The sequence below is a fragment of the Sceloporus occidentalis genome, unplaced genomic scaffold (genome assembly GCF_023333645.1).
Source record: "Sceloporus occidentalis isolate IW3139 unplaced genomic scaffold, rSceOcc1.0.p SCAF_57, whole genome shotgun sequence".
In the NCBI taxonomy this organism is placed as follows: Eukaryota; Metazoa; Chordata; class Lepidosauria; order Squamata; family Phrynosomatidae; genus Sceloporus; species Sceloporus occidentalis.
The window spans coordinates 1706871-1728533 of record NW_028317037.1 but is presented as its reverse complement, the minus strand read 5'-3'; the positions used below and the strand labels follow the sequence as shown (position 1 = coordinate 1728533).

General features: G+C 45.3%; 1 protein-coding gene and 1 long non-coding RNA gene across 2 annotated transcripts in view; one reads left to right on the top strand and one right to left on the bottom strand.

Annotated features, from left to right (window-relative positions):
• The window catches only part of LOC149287678 (uncharacterized), a 122149-nt gene that overhangs the window by 42034 nt on the left and 58452 nt on the right, over positions 1-21663 (bottom strand). The gene's annotated exons all lie outside the window — the stretch shown is intronic.
• LOC149287679 (uncharacterized) lies at positions 14204-17639 on the top strand. Its single transcript, XR_016277437.1, has 3 exons — positions 14204-14283; positions 15128-15248; positions 17584-17639. It is a non-coding gene; the product is annotated as an uncharacterized LOC149287679 (long non-coding RNA).

Genomic DNA, 21663 nt, shown 5'->3' with positions numbered 1-21663 from the left:
TTGTCTCAAAGAAAAACTTCAACTCTTTTTAACCCTATTTACAAAATCTTCATCCTCCAGAATATCCTCATTTAATCCCCAACCTTTATTTCTATTCCATTTCTCATTTAATACCAGTTCTATCATATTATGGTCAGAAAAAGTCCTTGGCCATATTTCCATTTTTTTACCTTAGTTTCCACTGTTTTTGTAAGCAACACTAAGTCTAGTCTTGATAGGGACTTGTGTGCATCCGAATAAAAAGTAAACCCTTCTTTATCCCCATTGCAATGTGTCCAAACATCTATCAAATTAAATTCCTCCTTCATATTAAAGAAACTTTTAGACAGCTTTCCTTGGAATTGTTGGTTTGTTTTTTTCTGGGATTTTCTGTCCCTCAAAGGGTTTATCACGCCATTAAAGTCCCCAGTTATAATTAAGTTGTCGTTTTTAAATTCCCTTATAGTCTCTGCCAAATTTTTATAAAACATTTCTTTCCTTTCTAGTGGGGCATAAACATTACATATCACATATGTCACATTATCCAGTAGGATTTCTACACACTACCATCTTTATCTTTTTTCACAAGTTTTGCTTCATATCTTTTATTTACAAAAATAGCAATGCCCCTTTTCCTTTTATTTACTGTTGCACAAAATAAAGTTCCCAGTTTCCTATTACGTAAATATTTTATGTCCCCATCTTTCATTTTAGTTTCCTGTAAACATAGTAAATCAAAATTATTTTTCTCCAAGTAATGCATTATGTGCCTTCTTTTCCTTTCCTGACTTATTCCCTTTACATTCCATGAAATTAACTTAAATCCCATTTTTCCTTTGCTTTTCAGCCCGGGTCCTTATATTCCAATTAGCCTTCTACACGAATTTTTATGTCCCTCCTGTGGCGCCCTCTTCTGCTTTCTTGTTTTCTTTATGGTCTGTATTCAGTCCCTTTGTCTCCTGATTACCTTTTTCTCCTTGAGCCTTCCTTTGTGTCCTTTCCTCTCTTTGCATATTAGCACTTTCTCTTTCCCTCTTATCCCTTTCGTTATTTCTCTCTTCTCGCTTTATTTCTCTCTTCTCTGAGAGAAGACAGTAACTTCAATGGCAAGTGGGGCTGGCGAGTGTAGAGAGGTGTTTAGCAATGTAAATCAACAGAGGGTCTGTCTGCAACTGGACTGATGCTGAACAACAGTATATTTATACTGAAATTGTTGCTTGTGGGCAGAAACCGAGCATTCAAAAAGGCTTAAATTGCTTTAGAAAGTTTTTTGTGTGGGGGAAAAAATGTCTGAAACTGAATTAAATGAAATGGGTACTTGGTGGAAATACTTCAGCCAAAAAGGATTATCACACCAGCTCTCAGGTCCTTCTTGGCTCTGAATTCTGGTCCCATTCAAAGCCAGTGTACAGCAGAGTCTGAAGGCAACACTCCCAGAGCTCAATAATAATACAGCCAGAACAGAAGCAAATCTCCAGATATAGGTATTGGCAATGCACTAACCACTTTCCACACTTAAAAATAACTCACACAGTTGATTTCCTCCAAGTCCTTGGAGGTTCTTTAGCTTGAGTTGCAATAGAAAACAAATATGTACCAGCTCTCCTCTCCGACTTCCATCAAATTCACAATCTCTTGTACACACAACTCCAACCCACATCAGTCCACATGTTAGCTGTATACTGTATTGGTTGTGAGTCATCTCCTGGTGCCACACAGCATGAAGTAGCTTGCATCATGCCATGTGCTCTGACTCAAGACTCTGTGGCAGTCTCACAGGAAATGATGCCACTTTTCAATCAAAGTATTTTTACATATATTTATTGGAATATTTTTCAACTGTCTGACTATCGGCTTCCACTGATTTCCTTATGGCAGTTCACCTACAATCTCTTCTCTGCTAGCTCCTAGGAGTAAGGATACAATCATTATATGGATTTGGGGCATCCAGAACAGGGTTATGCTCGGGTCACTCACACCAACTATGGCACATTACAGACTGGCTGAAAGCGGCGGTTTGCTGGCGCCGCTGGTTGCTGCATCCAGGAACCGCAGCAGCCAAACCGTGCGATTCCCGGACGCAGCAAAAAAGAAGCTTGAAAATGGTGTTTCTTTCAGCACCCTAGAAGTGGTGCCGCGAGGTGCTAGTCGCGCACTCACGACATCACTTCCGCCACGTGACGTCCGGACGCTACGCATCCACAATGTCAAACTGGTGGTGCTCGGGTTCAGGGGCGTCTACAATAGATGCCCCTTTCTAACCATAGTACGCCCCTTCCCAACCTTAGTACGTGCCGAGCACGTACTTTCGGTGCGTGTGTAACGCGCCCAAATTAATTTAATCTCACATAGGGAGGGGGGAACGTGGGGCTAAATCTTGGGGTAAAACCTTCCTCTCTTAATGCTGAGATTCAGTCTTGTCTCTCATTGTCCTTGTTTACAGAAAAACTTGTCAGTCAGGAGAGAGTCCACACAAGAAAGAAGTCACATAAATGCCAGCATTGTGGGAAATGTTTTGCCAACAAGTCAGTCCTTGTCATACATCAGAGAATCCACACAGGAGAGAAGCCATACAAATGCAAGCATTGTGGGAAATGTTTTTCTTTGAAGTCAAACCTAGTGAGACATCAGAGAGTCCACACAGGAGAGAAGCCATACAAATGCCAGCATTGTGGGAAATGTTTTTCTTTGACGTCAAACCTAGTGAAACATCAGAGAGTCCACACAGAAGCGAAGCCATACAAATGCCAGCATTGTGGGAAATATTTTTCTTTGAAGTCAGACCTAGTAAAACATCAGAGAGTCCTCACAGGAGCGAAGCCATACAAATGCCAACATTGTGGGAAATGTTTTTCTTCAAAGTCATACCTAGTGTTACATCAGAGAGTCCACAGAGGAGAGAAGCCACACAAATGCCAGCATTGTGGACAGTGTTTTGCTCAGAAGTCAAACCTAGTGACACATCAGAGAGTCCACACTGGAGAGAAGCCATACAAATGCCAGCATTGTGGGAAATGTTTTTCTTCAAAGTCATACCTAGTGTTACATCAGAGAGTCCACAGAGGAGAGAAGCCACACAAATGCCAGCATTGTGGACAGTGTTTTGCTCAGAAGTCAAACCTAGTGACACATCAGAGAGTCCACACAGGAGAGAAGCCATACAAATGCCAGCATTGTGGGAAATGTTTTTCTTTGAGGTCAAATCTAGTGAGACATCAGAGAGGCCACACAGTGGAAAAGCCACACAAATCCCAGCAGTGAACTAACATTACTTTTATCAAGAAGGAATACAGAAAATCCAGGGGTGAAAAAATCCCTTATGATTTTGTTTGTAACGTTTGTCTGTCCATATTTCTGTGGTTTGCTAGTGCATGTGTCTGTTTATGTTTTAAGGTTATATTTTCTTAAGTTTAGTTTCAATTGCTGTTAGTATAGATCATTGCTTTGGGATATAAATTTTGTTGGGGATTATGGATTGTGGTATAGGTTAGCTAGATAGGGGGCCTGGGATTTGTTGCAGCTGTCAAGAATAGTTATGGGAATGATAGTTTTGCAATGTGTGGGATGTTGACTGAATAAAGTCTGGGGCTGGTATTAACAGAAAGTGGCAGGTTTCTTGGGATGGCAAAGGGGGCCTTGTTACCTGTGGGGCATACACTGTGGGGATTGGAGATGGGGGCTAGGTTTTGAAGAGGGTGGAGTTTTAGGTTTTGGGGTTTTAATGTATTCTTCGACTTGGGATGGGCAGTTCTTATTTAAATACTGAATTTCTGATATGTGTTCTCAATAAAGTTCTTTGCTGTTTTTAACACACTGGACTCTTTGAGTCATGAAAGTTGTGAATTTGCACAAAACTGACACTTTCTTCTCTGCTCAGTCCTCAGCAACTTTCCCAGCCATAAGAAGCAAACACACACACACACCTACACACACTCACATGGACAGATAGAGGTATATATACAAAGCAGACCCTTCCCTGCCTGTCCCTCTTGAGTCCAGCTCCTTAACTTGGGCTGCATTCCTCCACGTCTCCTCAGAAGAAGAAAGGAAGGAAAGAAGAAAGGAAAGGGAGGCCGCTGAACCCAAAGGCTGCCAGCGTAATAAATAGCAACAGCAAGGCCCTAATGATTCCTGTGCATGCTGAGGAGGGGCCTTAGGGGGCATGTGCACATGCGCAGTCTCAGCCCCTGAAGCCCTTGCTGCCCTCATAGTCTGTTCTGCGGGAGGGAGGGAAGTGGGGAGAACCCTCCTTCTTTCGGAGGAATGGCTGGAAGGTGTTCTGGGGGGCCCTTGGGGGTTATAAGAAGGAAGGAAGCCTCCTTCTCTCCCCCAAAGAAAGGCAAGTGGCCTGCCAGGTTTCCTCTCCTTCTTTCCTTCCCTGCCTCCTCCTTGTGGGATTCCTTGGGGCCCAGGTATGGTAGAGTATTTTTTTTTCCCAGCAGAGAAAGGCCTGAACATCCTAACAGTGGGTAGCTCCTGATAGGCAGGCTGAATTCAAACAAAGTGAGAGTCCTTCCCCCCAGTGGGAGGAGCGACCCCCTCAGGAACTCAGTCTTTGTTCCTGCCTTGCTCCTGGTAGGAGGCTCAGACCTTCGCTCTTTGTTAGGACCTTTTTTCTACAAGATCACCTTTACTGCCTCCTAAACCTCCTGGCTATTTCTTCCCCCCCTTCACCCTGGAGATGTTGGGCCCCAAGGAGGCCAAGCCAGAGAGTGAGGCTGCTCCTGACCAGCCTGGACCAGCCCCGGCTTCCAACAAGCTGTCATAGATAAACTCAAGGTGCCCCTAGTGGATGCTCCGGTGTCAGTGCTGGTGTCATCAGCGGTGTTCAGCAGAGATGGTGAGGACACCCTGAGAAACCCAGAAGACAGAAGAGCTGAGGCAGCACTCAAGCACACCCATGACTCTGTATCTATAGATATCAGGGCCGTGGCTGCGGTCTCCATGGTCACGCGGGCTGCTCTTCAGTGGACCAGAGACCTGTTAGAGACATTCCCATCCATTGACATCAAAACTAAACAGGCCTTAAATAAGATTGCCAAGGCCAACGCTTTTGCAGCTGATGGTACTCTGGACGCTATACAGTTTTGCACCAGGGGCCAGGCCGCAGCGGTTGCTGTCTGACGACAGCCCTGGCTAAAGAACTGGAATGTAGACACCAAGTTGAAACAAAATCTGGTGTTCAGCCCCTACCTGGGCACCAAGCTGTTTGGTGAGTCCCTTGAGCCAGTTCTGGTTGAGGGCAAGGTCAAAAAGAAGGCCTTGCCTTCAATTAAGAAAAGAGATGACAAAAAACAGTTGAGGCAGGGATGTTCTTCTTTTCGCTCCTCTCGATCCTTTTCCTCCTCTAACTCCTTTCAAGCCAGAGAGGCTAAGGCCAACAAGACCCTCTGGGGTGATAGTAAATACCGTCCAAAATCCAACCAATCTTCCTTCACTCCAAAGGAAGTTGGAAACTCCAAGGCCAACCACAAAGGTCAACAACAATGACGGGAACGCTCCAGTGGGAGGCAGATTTCAAGAGTTCGGGGATATCTGGGACAACTCCACCTCAGACGGGTGGGTGCTGGACACTGTCCATCAGGGATACAAAATAAAATTTTCCTGGACACCACACGACATGTTCCAGCCTTCCCCCAGATCCAAAGACCCCGACAAACATTGCCTCCTACTGGAAGAAATTCAGCACCTGCTGGAGATCCAGGCCATCGAACCCTTCCCGGCAAACCAGAGACACCAGGGTTGTTGCTCAACCTTCTTCCTGGTCCCCAGGAAGAACGGATCATGGCGCGCAATTCTCAATCTGAGAGGCCTAAATCATTTTGTTCGGAAGAAAAAATTTCGAATGGAAACCCTGCGATCCATCCTTGAAGCCTTACAACCTGGAGACTTCCTCTCATTGCTGGACCTTCAGGATGCTTATATCCATATCCATATCCATACTTCACATCACCGTTTCCTATGTTTCAGATACAACACCAACCACTTTCAGTTTTGGCGTTGTATCAGAAACGTAGGAAACGGCGCTTCCATTCGGCCTTGCGTCGGCACCCAGTCTTCACCAAAGTGATGGTGGCCCTGGTCGCACACTGGAGGACCCAGCAGATCCACATCTACCCCTACCTGGATGACCTGCTGATCAGGGCGAGGTCCAAACAACAAGCAATTCTTGACATGTCCAGAGTCCTCAAGTATTTGAAAGCCCACGGCTTTCTGGTCAAAGCCCACAGCTTCCTTCACTCCAAATACAAACACCGAAAAGAGCTCCCTTCATCCCAAACAACAAATCCTACACCTGGGAGCCGAGATAGACACACATCGGGGGACGGTCTCCCTGTCCGTCTGCCGAAGACAGACTATAGCCGAGGCAGTCCTCAGAGTGCTGAACTCCCGTCGGGCCAGCCTGTTGGCGCTGATGCATCTTCAGGGTTTCATGAAAGCGGCAATCGATTGCCTACCATGGGCACGTTTTCACGCCAAGGCTCTTCAGTGGCTCCTCCTGTCCCACCAGCAGGCCATCGCCCTCAAACTTCACAAGGTCATCCAGGTTCCCGACCGAGTCCTGCAGTCCCTACAGTGGTGGATCTCTCCAGCAGTCCTGACGGGCCAACCCATCTGGAGACCCGAAATGATCCAGATCACAACAGATGCCAGCCTCAGGGGCTGGGGAGCCCACTGCGGAGCCCGCCTGGCCCAGGGCCGCTGGGACCACAACGAACAGTCCCACAGCATCAACTGGCTGGAACTTCAAGCTGTTTGTCTGGCTCTCTTGGCCTTCAAAGACCTGATTCAATCCTGGGCAGTCCTGATAAGGACAGACAATATTACCACCAAAGCTCACATAAATCGCCAGGGAGGAGGAGAAAGAGGAGAGCAGATGTAGGGCCATTGCTTGACATGGGCTTCTTCCCAGGCAGCCAGGCAGCCCTCCTTCCTCCAGTGGAAATCCTGCTGAGCTTGCTTGCCCCCTCCCCCCCCCCCCCGCCCTCAGGGACCCCATTCGGACAATGTCCTTCCTTCCATGGAGGGGCCTCTCTCTTTCACTTTCCTAAGCCACTCACCAGCCTCACCTTCCTTCACTCCAAATACAAACTTATGGGGTTCCAGGTTCTCTTTTCTTCTCGCTAGCAGCAATTGTTGTTGTGTGCCTTGAAGTTGTTTGGACTCATAGTGACCCTAAGGAGAACCTATTATAGGGTTTTCTTGAAAGATTTTCTTCAGAGGGGCTTGCCATTGCCTTCTCCTGGGGCTGGGAGAGTGGGACTTGCCAAGTGTCAACCATTGGGGTTGCATGGCAAGCAGTGTTTCACTGACTTCATTTCCAAAATTGACCCAAAGCAGCCACTTCCCTTGCTCAATCTACCAGCACTTTCTCTTTTCTCTCCGTCCCCCCAGTAAAACAGTGGACCTAATGCCATGAAATAGGTATGGGGGGTGCTAAGGTTGTTCCCCAAGAGGAAAGGGGGCAGTCACCCAAAAAAGTTTGGGGACCACTGGTCTAGACAGTATATTTCTATTAAAGTAGCCTACAATCACATTGGCATTTTTAGGTTTCGTCAGAGGGGGGGTTGCTGTTGCTTGCGAGAGAGTGCCTTGGGTTCCCCACCCCCAGAAGTCATGCCCCTGGAAAAGGGAAGTCCCACCCCCAGAAGGGGGATGTCCCGCCCCTGAAAGTCACGCACTGGCACCCACTGAGTCCCAGTGCAGGAATGCCACTGACTGATGTATTTAAGGCACCCTTCCTGCTCCATGTAAAAAGAGTACGGGAAACACATGTTACAGAAGAAGCACCCCTCTCCCAAAAAATAATACTTTCTAGCCAAGGTTTAAGTCCTGGGAAAAAGGAGGAAAATAAGAGTTTGATTCAGGGGTCATCAAATGTTGTGTGCGTCAATGAAAGGCTAGAGAGAGGTCAGAAATGCATCTTCAGCATCCTTTCTCATGGTCACAAGCCAGTTGAACTCTAGCAGCCCCTCATGAATCCTTAGATTGATGCTTCCATAATTGATGCTGTCTTTCACAGATTCTAGAAATGCAATGAAGAATACAGAATGCTCCAAATAATGCAAAGGTTTATTCAATGTTCTTATAAGGATAAGATACTTTCAGACCAAAAACTTTGTAGAAGATGTGCCATAAATGAAGATTATAATAGAACATTACAAATAGAATAGAACAAAATGTATAAAATATGCCTCTCCAAAAAACTATATTCAATTGCTGACATTTATACCATTTCTCTAAAGGTGTAAATTCTGAGAAAAACTTTTTCTGCAGTTCAGGCATTTCTATGGCTTCTGTCTTGTATGAATGCTCTTGTAGTATGTAAAGATAGCACCTGAAGTAAAATATCTGCATCTCCATTGCATTGATGGCATCTCCAAGGGTTTTCTCCTGTGTGGACCCTCTGATGCACTTCAAGCTTTGACTTTTGAACAAAGCATTTTCCACACTGCTGGCATTTGTGGGGTTTCTCCTGAGTGTCCATTCTCTCATGAGCCGCAATGTCTTCTATAAAGAAGGGAAAACACAGAAAAGACTCATCTCAGCATTAAGAGCGGAGAGGCCTCTGGATTCTACAATGGAGCTAAGCAAGAAGAGAGATAAAGGAGTTTTAGTGCTCCCTTACCCTCCCTTCATAGATATGAGTCATAATTCCTACATGGAAGACCTTAAAATGTTGGAAAACAAGGATTTCAGCTGGTTTGCACCAGTTTACTTGTTTAGTTGTTAATGTTTTTCAGATTCATGGCTGCCTGATAATACTCTTCTAGCTGTTTTATGGACATCTCTCTTGGCTCTATTGTGGACTTTCCCTGAGTTACTTTCCTGTCCAAAGAGAGTTAGACTTTGCTTCTGCTCTCTCCTCCTTGCTTCCACTTTCCTGATCTCCTTCCATTTCTTCCTCCTCTCTCCAATTTTCCTTCCTGCTCTCTTTCCATCTGCACTGCTTCTGTATTTCAGCTTCAGCATCTCCTCCTGCCATTCGGTCTTTCACATTCTCTCTCTCTCACAAACACATGGTGCATACATGGTATGGTGCAGGAAAGAGACATTTTCATTCCCATTTAGTGAGAAACGTAAGATAATAATATAGCAATCAATCCATAGGAAGGCTGAGGAAGGGACCTGAGGACTCCCAATTTGGTGAGGCTCAAGGGAGGATATTTGAAACAGCCTGAAGACACCTCCAAGACAGGGCTGGGCAGCTGTTGGGGATTAGGAGCCAGACTGGGCCCAAAAGGGACCTCAGAGGCAACCCCCATTGGACCACCTTGAAAGAACCTAAATGACGTTTTGCCCTCAATATCCCCCAAATGCCTTAGGAGAAGCGGAGGCAGTTTTGTCACCGTTGGGCCACTCTGAGCCCTTGTAGGAGGGCCAAGGGAGGCCTTCTTCCCAAGAGGATACTGGAGGCCTCTCCAGAACACAGAAACACTGAAACACAGATCAAGAAGACCTGAAACCTTGCTAAGGGATGTAATGAAGAGCATTTGGGGCCAAAAGATATCAAGTGCCATGGTTCTTTCCTAGTATATCCTAAGATTTGTAGTTTGGCAAAGGGCATTTACAATCATAACTAGAGAGCTCTATTGGCTCCGTAAAGTAAAGTACAAATCCCAAGATTCCCAGGATGTTCCTTTGACCATTAAAGTGGAATCATAGAGCCATGTATGTAGCATGCAAGGCCCCCTGTTCTGAAGGAAGAGCAAAGGATCCAAGTTCCTTTCAGAGAGAGGAGACATTTCCATAGGTTTCCATCATCACCTCATTGTACAGAAACTTCTTCTCCAGACCCAAGAGAGGCCCTTCCTCCTGAGAGAAGAAGACTTCCACGTCTGGAAGGGAGATCTGCAACAGAAAGTAGCCCTCATCCAGAGACTGACTGAGCAAAAGGGGAGAAAGAACATGGAGCATCCCAAATATGATTGATCCCTTCAGAATATCAACAGAGTGAGATATATTGGGATGTCCTCCCTTCCCTTTTCCTTGGCTTCCTGGATCTCCAAGAATGGGGAAAGAGGGAAAGACAAGGCTGCCATCTTGGTCCCTGATCCTCTAGATTTCTCCTTGATGGAGACTGTGTTTAGCAATGGAGGCTCTTCCCTGGAGGTCTTCCCAATCTGCTTCACTGAACTGACAGAAGTCTAGGGCAGCCTTTATTATCCATTGATTTATGTCTGTGTTTGATTTCTAGTCTGTCTGGAGGCCAAGTTCTCCTTGGATCCAAGGCAGAGAACACTCCAGGGCCCTCTTCCCTTCCCTGGGAATAGAAATAGGAAGACCACTATTCAGTCCATTAGGAATGGCCTCCTTTCATGATGGCTCCAAACCAACTGCCTTCACCAGGAGCCTCACTGCATCAAGCCCTGTCTCAAAGCCATGGGTTCAATGCTCTTTTAGGAACAGAAGAAGTCCTCCTGAGGACACTCTGAGGGCTGCCATTGGCTGGAGTCCCTGTCCCTCCCACCATCCCTAGATCTCATTGGCTGGAATCCCACATCCAACACAGAGTGACATCACTGCTATGGAAGGCTCTCTTGACCAATCAGAGAGCAAGATGAAGGTCCTTCTGGAAGCTTCCGTGAGAAGGAGATATAAGGCCTGAGAGACCAAGAGACAGTTGGGGGAATTGTGTCGGTTGGAGATCGAGAGAGAGAGTTAAAGAGCAGATCTTGGAAGTTAGTCTCAGAATTGGATGCTTAGGTCTATTTATTATTTTAATAGGTTGTATGAACTGAATATTATATACTTACAAATATTGTACCTGCAAGATCCTTAATGTCTTTCAGGACTTATATTTCAGTTATGTTTTGTTATTTATTATAATCATCTCCTTAGAGTATGTACTACTCAGGCAGAGGCAGCCATTTTGTGTTCTGGTGGCCATTTTGTGCTGCTTGTGACTGTGGGGAATAATATTCCGGAACCTTCTCTGAGGCCTCAGTTAAACAGAGGCCTCTCTTTCTCTCCTGAGGCTCCAGAGAGAGAAGGAGGCCAGGCTCCTTGGGCCAAAAGGAAGGAAGTGTGTCTCTTTGTGTGCCTTTTGTGTCTCTTTTCTGAGAGGGTTTTCTTATTACACAGCTCTGCTCCTTCTGGGGAACATGGGCTTTAAAAGGGATCAGAAATGAGGAGGATAGTTTTCATACAAGCCTTAGTCTTCTTCACTAACATTGGGCTTTTGCTACTATCCCTGTTTTAATAACTGTTTCAATAACTGTCCAATAATTTAATGGTATTTTATTTTGGATGGGAGTCTTAGGGTTTAGAATATCATGAAACATGTTTTTATTGTATTGTATGGATCTTTTTATTGTAAGCTGCTAAAAGGTGGCCATTCTTGTGTAGTAATTGCCTTGTGATTAACTCCCACAATAACCTTGTAAGGTAGGCTCCATAGGCTCCTAGGGCTGGAAGGGAGCCCCAAGGGCCAAACAGTCAGTCCCATTCTGTCCTCCAAAGTGATGGCCATCCAGACAGAGACTCCTCCAATGCTCTTGGAGGCAGCGTCTCCCATAGATTTGCTCAGAGGTCATGGGGCCCCATGGGAACTGGTCCTTTCAACCCAGTTTGGGAAAGGAGACAACCTCCCCCCCTCAGCCTCCTGGACTATTTACTACCAGGAGTTACTATGGCTGTGACTCAGAGGAGTTTCCTAGGCATTGTCACCTTCTGCCCTCCATGGCCATTGGCACTGACCTTTCCCCATTGCCTTTCCTCCCTCAGCCCTTGGACCTCCTCCTCCTTCGCACTCGGAGCAACCCTTCTCTACGGCTGAGGAGACGGCCTCTGACCCAGGGAAGATCCAGCCATAAAGGATTACAGAAGAGCCCTTTCTGAAGCTGCAGAAGTCAGTGTCCTTCTACTGAAGGTAGGCCTTTATTCCTGGAGCTGAAAGAGGACCTTTCTTTAAATGTTTCAGTCCAGGATTGTGTGGAAGGGTTGCAGCTGAGAGACTGAGCCCATGCTTTGCAGGCATAAAGTCCCCAGTTCAGTCTCTGGCAGCATTGTCTTCCCAGAAGGTGGAAGTGAGATCTCCAGACCCCAGACACACAGTGCACCAGTGAGTCCTTTGTGTGGGGACTGTGTGTGTATGTGTTGTTTACTAGAGCTTTGTGAGATATTTGTTTCACTGGGTTTACAAAATGAATTTACATAGGTCTTCACTTCCCAAAAATGAGCATAATCCAGGCTGCAATCTTCACTCATAAACCTATACATTTATAGATTTTTGTTGTATAAGTGCAATATATTTAGCATTGTGCATCTTTTAAAAAAATATACAAGGAAAAGTGAAGAAATTGTGATTTTGACAATAGATCCATTCAGAAACAATGCACACAAATGTACATGCCTCAATTTCTATGTGCCTTTAGCAAGCAGAGGAAGAAGGTGCATACTTCATGCTCCTGCTATGACTGACACACACAAACACACAAATCTTGTAATTGTCCATTTGTAAACTGCTTTGATCTTTTTGGAAAAGTGGCATATAAATAAATGTATTATTATTATTATATTATAAACACAGCAGTTAAGCTCAGAGATTTGTCTCATTTGTAAAAATGAAATGATTATTTTCACCAGTGTCTAAATGGGGAAGGGGGTATGATGAGGGGAGGCCATTGATCAGATCATTGAAGAAATGCAGGTCTTATCCAGCCCAGGGACCGGAGTTTCTCCATCTGGGATATAAATCATAGAATCATAGATTCATAGAGTTGGAAGAGACCCCAAGGGCCATCCAGTCCAACCGCATTCTGCCATGCAGGAACTCTCAGTCAAAGCATCCCTGACAAATGGCCATCCAGCCTCTGATTAAAGACCTCAAAGGAAGGAGACTCGACTGCACTCCAAGGAGGGAGTTTGTTCCACTGTTGAACAGACCTTACTGTCAGGACGTTCCTCCAAATGTTAAGGTGGAATCTCTTTTCCTGTAGTTTCCATCCATTGTTCTGGGTCCTAGTCTCTGGAGCAACAGAAAACAAGCTTGCTCCCTCCTCAATATGACATCCCTTCAAAAATTTAAACAGAGCTATCATATCACCTCTTAACCTTCTCTTCTCCAGGCTAAACATCCCTAGCTTCCTAAGTCATTCCTCATAAGGCATGGTTTCCAAATTCTTCACCACTTTAGTTGCCCTCCTTTGGACAAGCTCCAGTTTCTCAAAGTCCTTTTTGAACTGTGCCCAGAACTGGACAAAATATTCCAGGTGGGGCCTGAGAGAGCAGAATAGAGTGGCACTATTACTTCCCTTGATTTAATATTTATTTACGTATTTATGCCCTGCCCTTCAGCCCTAATAGCTCTCAGAGCGGCTTACGATTATTATTTTTAATCAGACTGTTCCCTGCCCTCAGGCTTACAATCTAAAAGACACGAAACAAAAGGAGAAGGGAATGGTGGAGGGAAAGGGGATGAGGTCCAGTGGTTCTTCGCTCCCTCTGAGGCCTGGACCAAGGCAGATGGATTGGAGGGGGGGGCTCTTCCTTCTTCCAAGCTAGCCCTGATGGAGCTGGACCTGCCTAGCGAACTCCCTCTCAGACTGGCAGATGGCAGTTATGGAGGGCGGAGTCTCCTTCCTTCAGGCTAGCCCAGATGGAGCTGGACCTGCTTGGTGAACACCCTCTCAGGCCGGCAGATGGCAGTTATGGAGGGTGGAGTCTCCTTCCTTCAGGCTAGCCCAGATGGAGCTGGACCTGCCTGGTGAACTCCCTCTCAGGCAGAAGGATGGCAGTTATGGAGGGCGGAGTCTCCTTCCTTCAGGCTAGCCCTGATGGAGCTGGACCTGCCTGGTGAACTCCCTCTCAGGCTGGCGGATGACAGATTTATACACTATACTTCCATTGTTGCAGCCCAAAATCGCTTGTTTGCAAGAATGACAAGGGGATACTTGTCAAAGGCCTTACTGAAATCAAGATATACTATATCCACAGCATTCCCTTCATCTACCAGGATCATCTATGGAGATTAGATTTGTCTGGCATGATACCCACCTCTGCATCGGCCCAAAGGAGATATATGTGACCTGCGTATGTCACCAGCAGGATGCTGTTCTCTGTGTCTGAGCGCTGTAGGGTTTCTTGCCAAACCAAGCCTAACCTTGGTCCCTTTTCTCAGGACCTTCATCTCGGCCTCCTTGTACACGGCTTTGGGCCCTCTCTTTCTGGACGTGACCCAAGTGCAGGACGACCAGGCCCCCCCCCCCCCCCCCCCCCGCAGACCTGATGGCCGACACAGAGGCCAACCGGAGGGAGTTGGGCTCCAAGAGGAAGAGGCTGCCAAGGTACAACAGCTCTTTGGTGAGTCACTAACCTATTAGCTTCGTCTGGATCACTGATGGGCCAATTTATGAAAGGAATGAAATACAATACTATCCGAGTTTGGCAGACACAGTCCTGGTTAATCCTCTGTCACCCCATTATTTGGGAGGCTTTTAAAATGTCCTGGTTTCTCTCTCCTCCTCCCACTTTCCCCCTTCTTCAGCTGACTCCTATTTCTGCATAATGAATGCCAAGGAGTTTGCACCCCATCAACTCAAAAGTGGGGAGAGGAGAAGAAAGAAGGGGGCAGGGACATGTCCTTGCTAGAAGTCTGAGGCAAAAGCAAAGTGCTGTGCCCTTCCCCGCTTGTGTGATCTTCCTCATAAACAACTTTGACCATCTTCACCACTTTCTGGCGTTGCTTGTCCACATGTGTCTTGTTCTTTCCATCTGTGAAATGTTGGGGGATATGGGGAAATGTCTCTGGATCTAAATTGGGGGTGGCCCCATGGCCCTCAAGCCCACAGTGCTCCCCAAAACTGCTTTTTAGAAATGACATTTGCCTCTGAAATTTGGCAACAAATGGCTAAATGCACTATAATGTTTGGAGGCTAAATGTACTATATGTGTTGGAATAGACAGTATCCTAATCCATCATCAATATCCCAGCCATGGTCAAAATTATATTGTTGATTATATTGTATATTACATTGAAAGAATTTGAGACAAACTGGATCTAAAAGGCAGTAGCTTTTCTCTTACTAACAGAATTAAAAGTTTATTTCCTGGACAAAATTCTGAGGTGATCAAATAATTTTTGGGATTTGCTCCTCCCTCCCCTTTTATTAGTTGTTCTCTGGATGAGGGCTATTTTTTATTGTAGGTGACCTTTGCGGATGTGGTGGTATATTTCACTGAGGAGGAATGGAAACTGTTGACAAAGAAGCAAAGACTTATGTACAATGATGTGATGATGGAGAATTACGATAATGTGGCCTCTGTGGGTAAGGAAGGTGAATTCATTGCCCTTACTATGAAGACTGAGGGCCCTTTCATTCTACATTATCATGGCACTATGATTCCACTTTAGATCTGGAATAGACCACAAGGACCATCTGGTTCAACCCCTTGCCATGCAGGAAACACATTGAAAGCATCCCTGACAGATGGCCACCCAGCCTTTGTTTAAAGGCATTTACAGACCTTCAAAGAAGGAGAACTTTAACAATTAATAATAATAATAATAATAATAATAATAACAACAACAACAACAACGAGATGCCACCATGCTCTGAGGGGGTATATTCCACTATGGCATAGCTCTTACTTTCAGGAAGTTCCTTCTAAAGTTTAGGTAGAACCTCTTTTCCTGTGGCTTCTGACCATTGTTCTATGTCCTTTGCTATAGAGTAGGGTTGCCATATTCTTCTTGGGCTAAACCAGGATGGGGTGGATGCTCCCCCTTCCCAGCCTCGCAACCAATCAGAGAAGCTTCTGGGGGCGGAACTTCAGGTCGCAATGACCGCTGGGGCTTGTAATCACAGTGGGTTCCTATTGGAAACTACAAGCTTCAAGGGCCAGGAAGAAGGCCAAAATGGAGGAGGTTAGTGGGCTGGAGGACAAGGGCAGCAGGCTGGAGGACAGGAGGCCAAAACATGGGATTGTCCCACCTAAATCCGTGACATAGCAACCCTACTCTAGAGCAGCAGAAAGCAAGCTTGCTCCATCCTCAGTATCTCTTCAAATAGTTGAACAGGTCTAACATATCCACTCTTAACCTTCTCTTCTCCAGGCTAAACATTCCCAGCTCCCTAAACCACTCCTCATAGGGGCTTGATGGTTTCCAGACCCTTCACCATTTTCATTGCTCTCCTTTGGATACACTCCAGCTTCTCAACATCCTTTTTTGAATTATGGTGACCAGAAGTGGACACAGTATTCCAAGTGAGGGCCTGACCAAAGCAGAATAGAGTTGCACTATTACTCCCCTGAATCTCTAACATAGAATCATAGAGTTGAAAGAAATTAGCTTAGCTGAAAGGAGATATATAGTTTGGTTGGGGCAAGAGTGACCTCGGGATTGAGCCCAACTACACCAGGCCTGGAAGCCCACAGAACTCCAAAGGCATTTGAAATAGGTTTTTATGTTTTATTTAGGTGAAAAGCAAAATACACACACACACATAAGCATTCACACACACGCACAAGAACTAGATAACAGGTGGAAGTGGTGAAGAGATGTAAGACTTTCATAATGGTAATACTTTACCTAGGTGGATCTTGATTCCAATTGCTGAGTGTGTGAAATGGGAAGAGAAGTCAGGAGCTCCTGCGACAAATGGGTTTGGCGAGTGCATTGAGGTGCTTAGCCATGTAAACCAACTGTCTGTAATTGGACTGACGTCAAAGAACACACACACACACACACACACACTGGAATTGTTGCTTGAGGGCAACAAGGTTTAAATTGCTTTAGAATGTTTCCTGGGGGGAACAATGGTCTGAAACCAAATTGAATGCAATGGGAGCTTGGTGTAAATATCTCAGACAAAAAGGATTAGCACACTGGCTCTCAGTCCTTCTTGGCTGTGAATTCTGATCGCGTTCATGAGCCAATATACAGCACAATCTGAGGGTAACGCTCCCAGATGCAGCTCAACAATAACATAGCAGAGTACGGAAGCAAATATCCAGATATAGATATTGGCAATGCACTGACCACTTTTCAAACTTAAAAGTAAGTCACAAACACAGTTGATTTCACTGAAATCTTTGGAAGTTCTCTATCTTGAGTTACAAATTAATACAAATATTTGCAAGCTCTCCTCTCCGACTTCCATGAACTTCACCATCTCTTGAACACACAACTCCAATCCAATCCACACCAATCCGCATGTGAGCTATATAATGTATTAGTTGTGACTCATATCCTGGTGCCAAACAGCATGAAGTGACCTCTGCAGTTAGCTTGCATCATGCCATGTGCTCTGACTCAGCACTCTATGGCAGTCTCACAGGATATGATGCCACCTATCAATCAAAGTATTTTTGCACATGTTTCCTGGAATATTGTTTCAACAGTCCTTTGACTATCTGCTTCCACTGATTCCCTCAAGGCAGTCCCCATCCAGCCTCTTCTTTGCTAACTCTTATGAGTAAGGATACAATCATTCCATGGATTTAGAGGCATAAGCAACAGGGCCATGCTTGGGTTCCACACAGCAACTTCATTAATTAAATTTCAAATAAGGAGGGGTTAATGTGGGCTACATCATGGGGTAACTCCCTCCTCTATTAAGTCTGATTTTCAGTCTAAACTGTCATTGTCCTTTTTTACAGAAGAATATTTTAGTCATGAGAGAGTCCACACAGCAAAGAAGTCACATAAATGCCAGCATTGTGGGAAATATTTTGCGTACAAGTCAATCCTAGTCATGCATCAGAGGGGCCACACCAGGCAGAAGCCATACAAATGCCAGCATTGTGGAAAATGTTTTTCCTCGAAGTCACACCTAGTGAGACATCAGAGAGTCCACACAGGAGAGAAGCCATACAAATGCCAGCATTGTGAGAAATGTTTTTCCCGGAAGTCAAGCCTCCTGATACATCAGAGAGTCCACACAGGAGAGAAGCCATATAAATGCCAGCATTGTGGGAAATGTTTTTCTTTGAAGTCAGACCTAGTGAGACATCAGAGAGTCCACACGGGAGAGAAGCCATATAAATGCCAGCATTGTGGGAAATGTTTTTCTTTGAAGTCAGACCTAGTGAGACATCAGAGAGTCCACACGGGAGAGAAGCCATATAAATGCCAGCATTGTGGGAAATGTTTTTCTTTGAAGTCAGACCTAGTGAGACATCAGAGAGTCCACACAGGAGAGAAGCCATATAAATGCCAGCATTGTGGGAAATGTTTTTCTTTGAAGTCAGTCCTAGTGATGCATCGGAGAGGCCACACAGGAGAGAAGCCATACAAATGCCAGCATTGTGGGAAATGTTTTTCCCGGAAGTCAAGCCTCCTGATACACCAGAGAGTCCACACAGGAGAGAAGCCATATAAATGCCAGCATTGTGGGAAATGTTTTTCTTTGAAGGGACACTTAATGACACATCAGAAAAGTCACACAGGAGAGAAGCCATACAAATGCCAGCATTGTGAGAAATGTTTTTCTCAGAAGTCGCACCTAGTAAGACATCAGAGAGTCCACACAGGGGAGAAGCCAGACAAATCTCAGGAGTAAACTAACCTTATTTTTGTCAATAAGGAATATAAAATACTTTAATTCAGTGTTGCTAAGAAAAGCCCTTGTGATTTTGTTTGTAAGGCTTGTCTGTCCATATGTCTCTTTGGGTTTTAAAGTTGTATTTTATTAAGTTTAGATTTTAATTGCTAATAATATAGATAGTTGGTTTGGGTTGTAAATTTGGCTGGGGATTATGGGTCATGGCTGGGGATTATGGGTCATGGTATAGGTTAGCTAGGTTAGCTCGATGGGGGGCTGGGATTTGTTGCAGCTGTCTAGAATAGTTATGGCAATAATAGCTTTTGCAATGTTTGGGATGTTGGCTGAAGAAAGTTGGAGGCTTGTATTAACAGAAAGGGGTCTAGTTTCTGGGGATGGCAAAGAGGGGCTTGTTTACTGTGGGGCATAGACTGTGGGAATTGGAGGTGGGGGCTAGGATTGGAAGAGGGTGGAGTTTTAAGTTTTGGGGTTTGAATGTATTGTTTGACTTGGAGTGGGCAGTTCTGGCTTAACGACTGAATTTCTGACTATGTGTTCTCAATAAAGTTCTTTACTTTTTCAACACACTGGACTCTTTGATGCACAAAACTGACCCTTTATTCTCTCCTCAGCTCCATTCCCATCCGTAAGAACAGCAGAGGCAAACATACAGGATACACAGAGAGAGCTTTATTTCCAAAACAGAGCCTCCCTTTCCTGCCTTTCCCTCCTGAGTCCAGCTCTGCACCTTGGGCTCCATTGCAGTCTTCTCAAAGGAAGAAAAGAGGGAAGGAAGGGGAGGCCGCTGAATCCCCTTCCTTTCCCACAAAGGATGCCAGCGGAATAAGCAGCAGCAGCAGCTAGGCCCTGGCAATCCCTGCGCATGCTGAGGAGGGGCCTTGAGGGGGATGTTGCGGTCGCCCAAGACCAAAAGCCTAGGCGACTCCAGCAGCAGCTCTGAGACCAGTTGTGTCAGCTTGGCTAAGGAGTCTGTTACGGAACAGGGAGGATGGTAAACCAACAGATTCCCAAGACTTTCTCTAGTCTTTAAGCTGAGGTAAATACATTCGATGTGGTCGATCATACGGATAGGTATCCTGCTCAAGGCAAGATTGTCTTCATGGACCAAAGGCATTCCCCTTACCTTCTCATTGATGGAGAACCCAGCTGGTAAGGCCTGATCCCAGCTGGCTGAGCTATCATCACCAGCCAGGTCTCCATGAAACAAGCCAGGTCAGCCTCTTGGTCCAGTAGGAGATCATGGACTATGTGCGTTTTATTTTTGACTGACCTGGCATTACACAAGAGCAGGGAAAGGTTCTGTGGTTGGTTTGGTATGCTCTCCAGCCCTTTTGGGAAAGCAGGGTGAATGGAAGGGGAGAGAGATATCTGTCAGGGTCCTAATCGCAGCCCCTCTTGCAACACAAAAGGCAGTACTTTGCAAAAGGAAGAGCTTGTATTGAAGAAGAAGTAATGGAAGTAACTTTTTTGTCACGAATGAAAGAAAGTATAAAGATATCCAGTTTATAACCATATGAATCCACCCCACTCCATTTACCAGTAAACCAAATTAATTGGATAGCCCTTTCCCGCACAGTGTTCTCCCGCCCTTTTCTGCGCAGTGTCCTCCCATCCGGGATTCTGGCAGCTTTCCTAAAACCAATTACGCTCTCATGTGCCTTTTCTCAACCACTGCACCTGTGGCCTTGGACCACAGAACTCAGCCACACAACAGTTTTCATTAACATTATGGCTTAACAATATATATAGCTATCTATAATACAAAACCCCATCAATCTCCACATAATATGGTACCACATGAAAATATAACAAGCACAAACCCATAGCAACATAATGCAATATAAAAAATACCAATAACTCTCTAGGTTCCCCCTCCTTTTACAGAGACCAGTCTTTTAAACTCAAGCCTCTGTTAGAAGGGTGATGCCCACACATTCCAATCCTAGCAGAGAAGCACATTCTTTAGCCATGATCTCTCTACCTCTTTCTAGTATCTTCTATTAAAGCAGATATTAAAACATATTATTTTAACCCACCATAAATCCCATCTATCTTAAGTCTAATCTACACTAAAACCTATAACCTTTATGGCATGAATCCCTAAATGAATAAATGCATGAATAAAAGGATTCATGACATATTGTGACTTCAGGCTGATGCTCCTTGCCTGCAACAATGAGATGGGGCCATTTTGAATTTAGGCTAATGCTGCTTACCTGAAGGTTTGAGACGTGACCATTGCAACCTGAGGCTGATGCTCCTTGCCTGAAGGATTGAAACTGGCCCATTGTGATCTCAGCCTGAGTTTCTTTGTCTGAAGAATTGAGACATTACTATTGTGACTTCAGGGTAGTGCTCTTTACCTGAAAGATTTAAACTGGCCCATTGCAACCTCAGGCTGATGCTCCTTGCCTGAACAATTGAGATGGGAGAATAGTCACTTCAAACTGGTGGTGTGTCCCTGAAGGATTGAGAAAGGTCAGAACTTGTGTATAAGAGTTCTGTCATAAAGGGTAAAAATATTAGGGGTTGGTTATTAAAGTAGGAGTTATAGTTGTAGTTCTTAGTAGGCAGTGTAGAGTGATGGGTTATAGAAAGCACATAATGGAAAGTGATAGAAGGACAGATGGAGTGGCTTTTAGATGAAGGAGGGCGTTTGGAGAGGGGCTGGGGTTGCAGCTGTAGACGGGTTTTCAAGGAGGAGTGAAGCTGGCTATTGAACACCGCTCTTCAAGGTGAGGCTGTCTGGGAGAAGGGAAGGGAAGTATAGACAACCTTGGTATCTATGCAACCTCTGCTTGTGTTGTTTTAGCTTGGGAACTGGGGGCTGGGTTGAGTGAGTTAAGAAGGGAGCAAGTTCCTTTGGACTTCTGACTTTGCAGAAAGGTGTTAATGGATGTTTCTGCCTGGATTCATCAATAAAGCTTCTTTTGTTTCAAATGAGTTTTATTTTTTGAGCACAGGACTGACTCCAGATCTCACAGTTTGCAAAGTCTCACAGATTTACCTCCAGTGGAGACCCAGGAACAAGAAGAGTGGTTCTGGAGATCCCGGTGGTGGAGGAGCAGGTGCCTTCTTCAGAGGAACTAGGAGCCAAGCCCAAGACTGGGAAACCTCCTGAAGCTCACACCACCCAGGCCACCACTGGAGGATTTGGGTTTCCGGCCCCAGACTG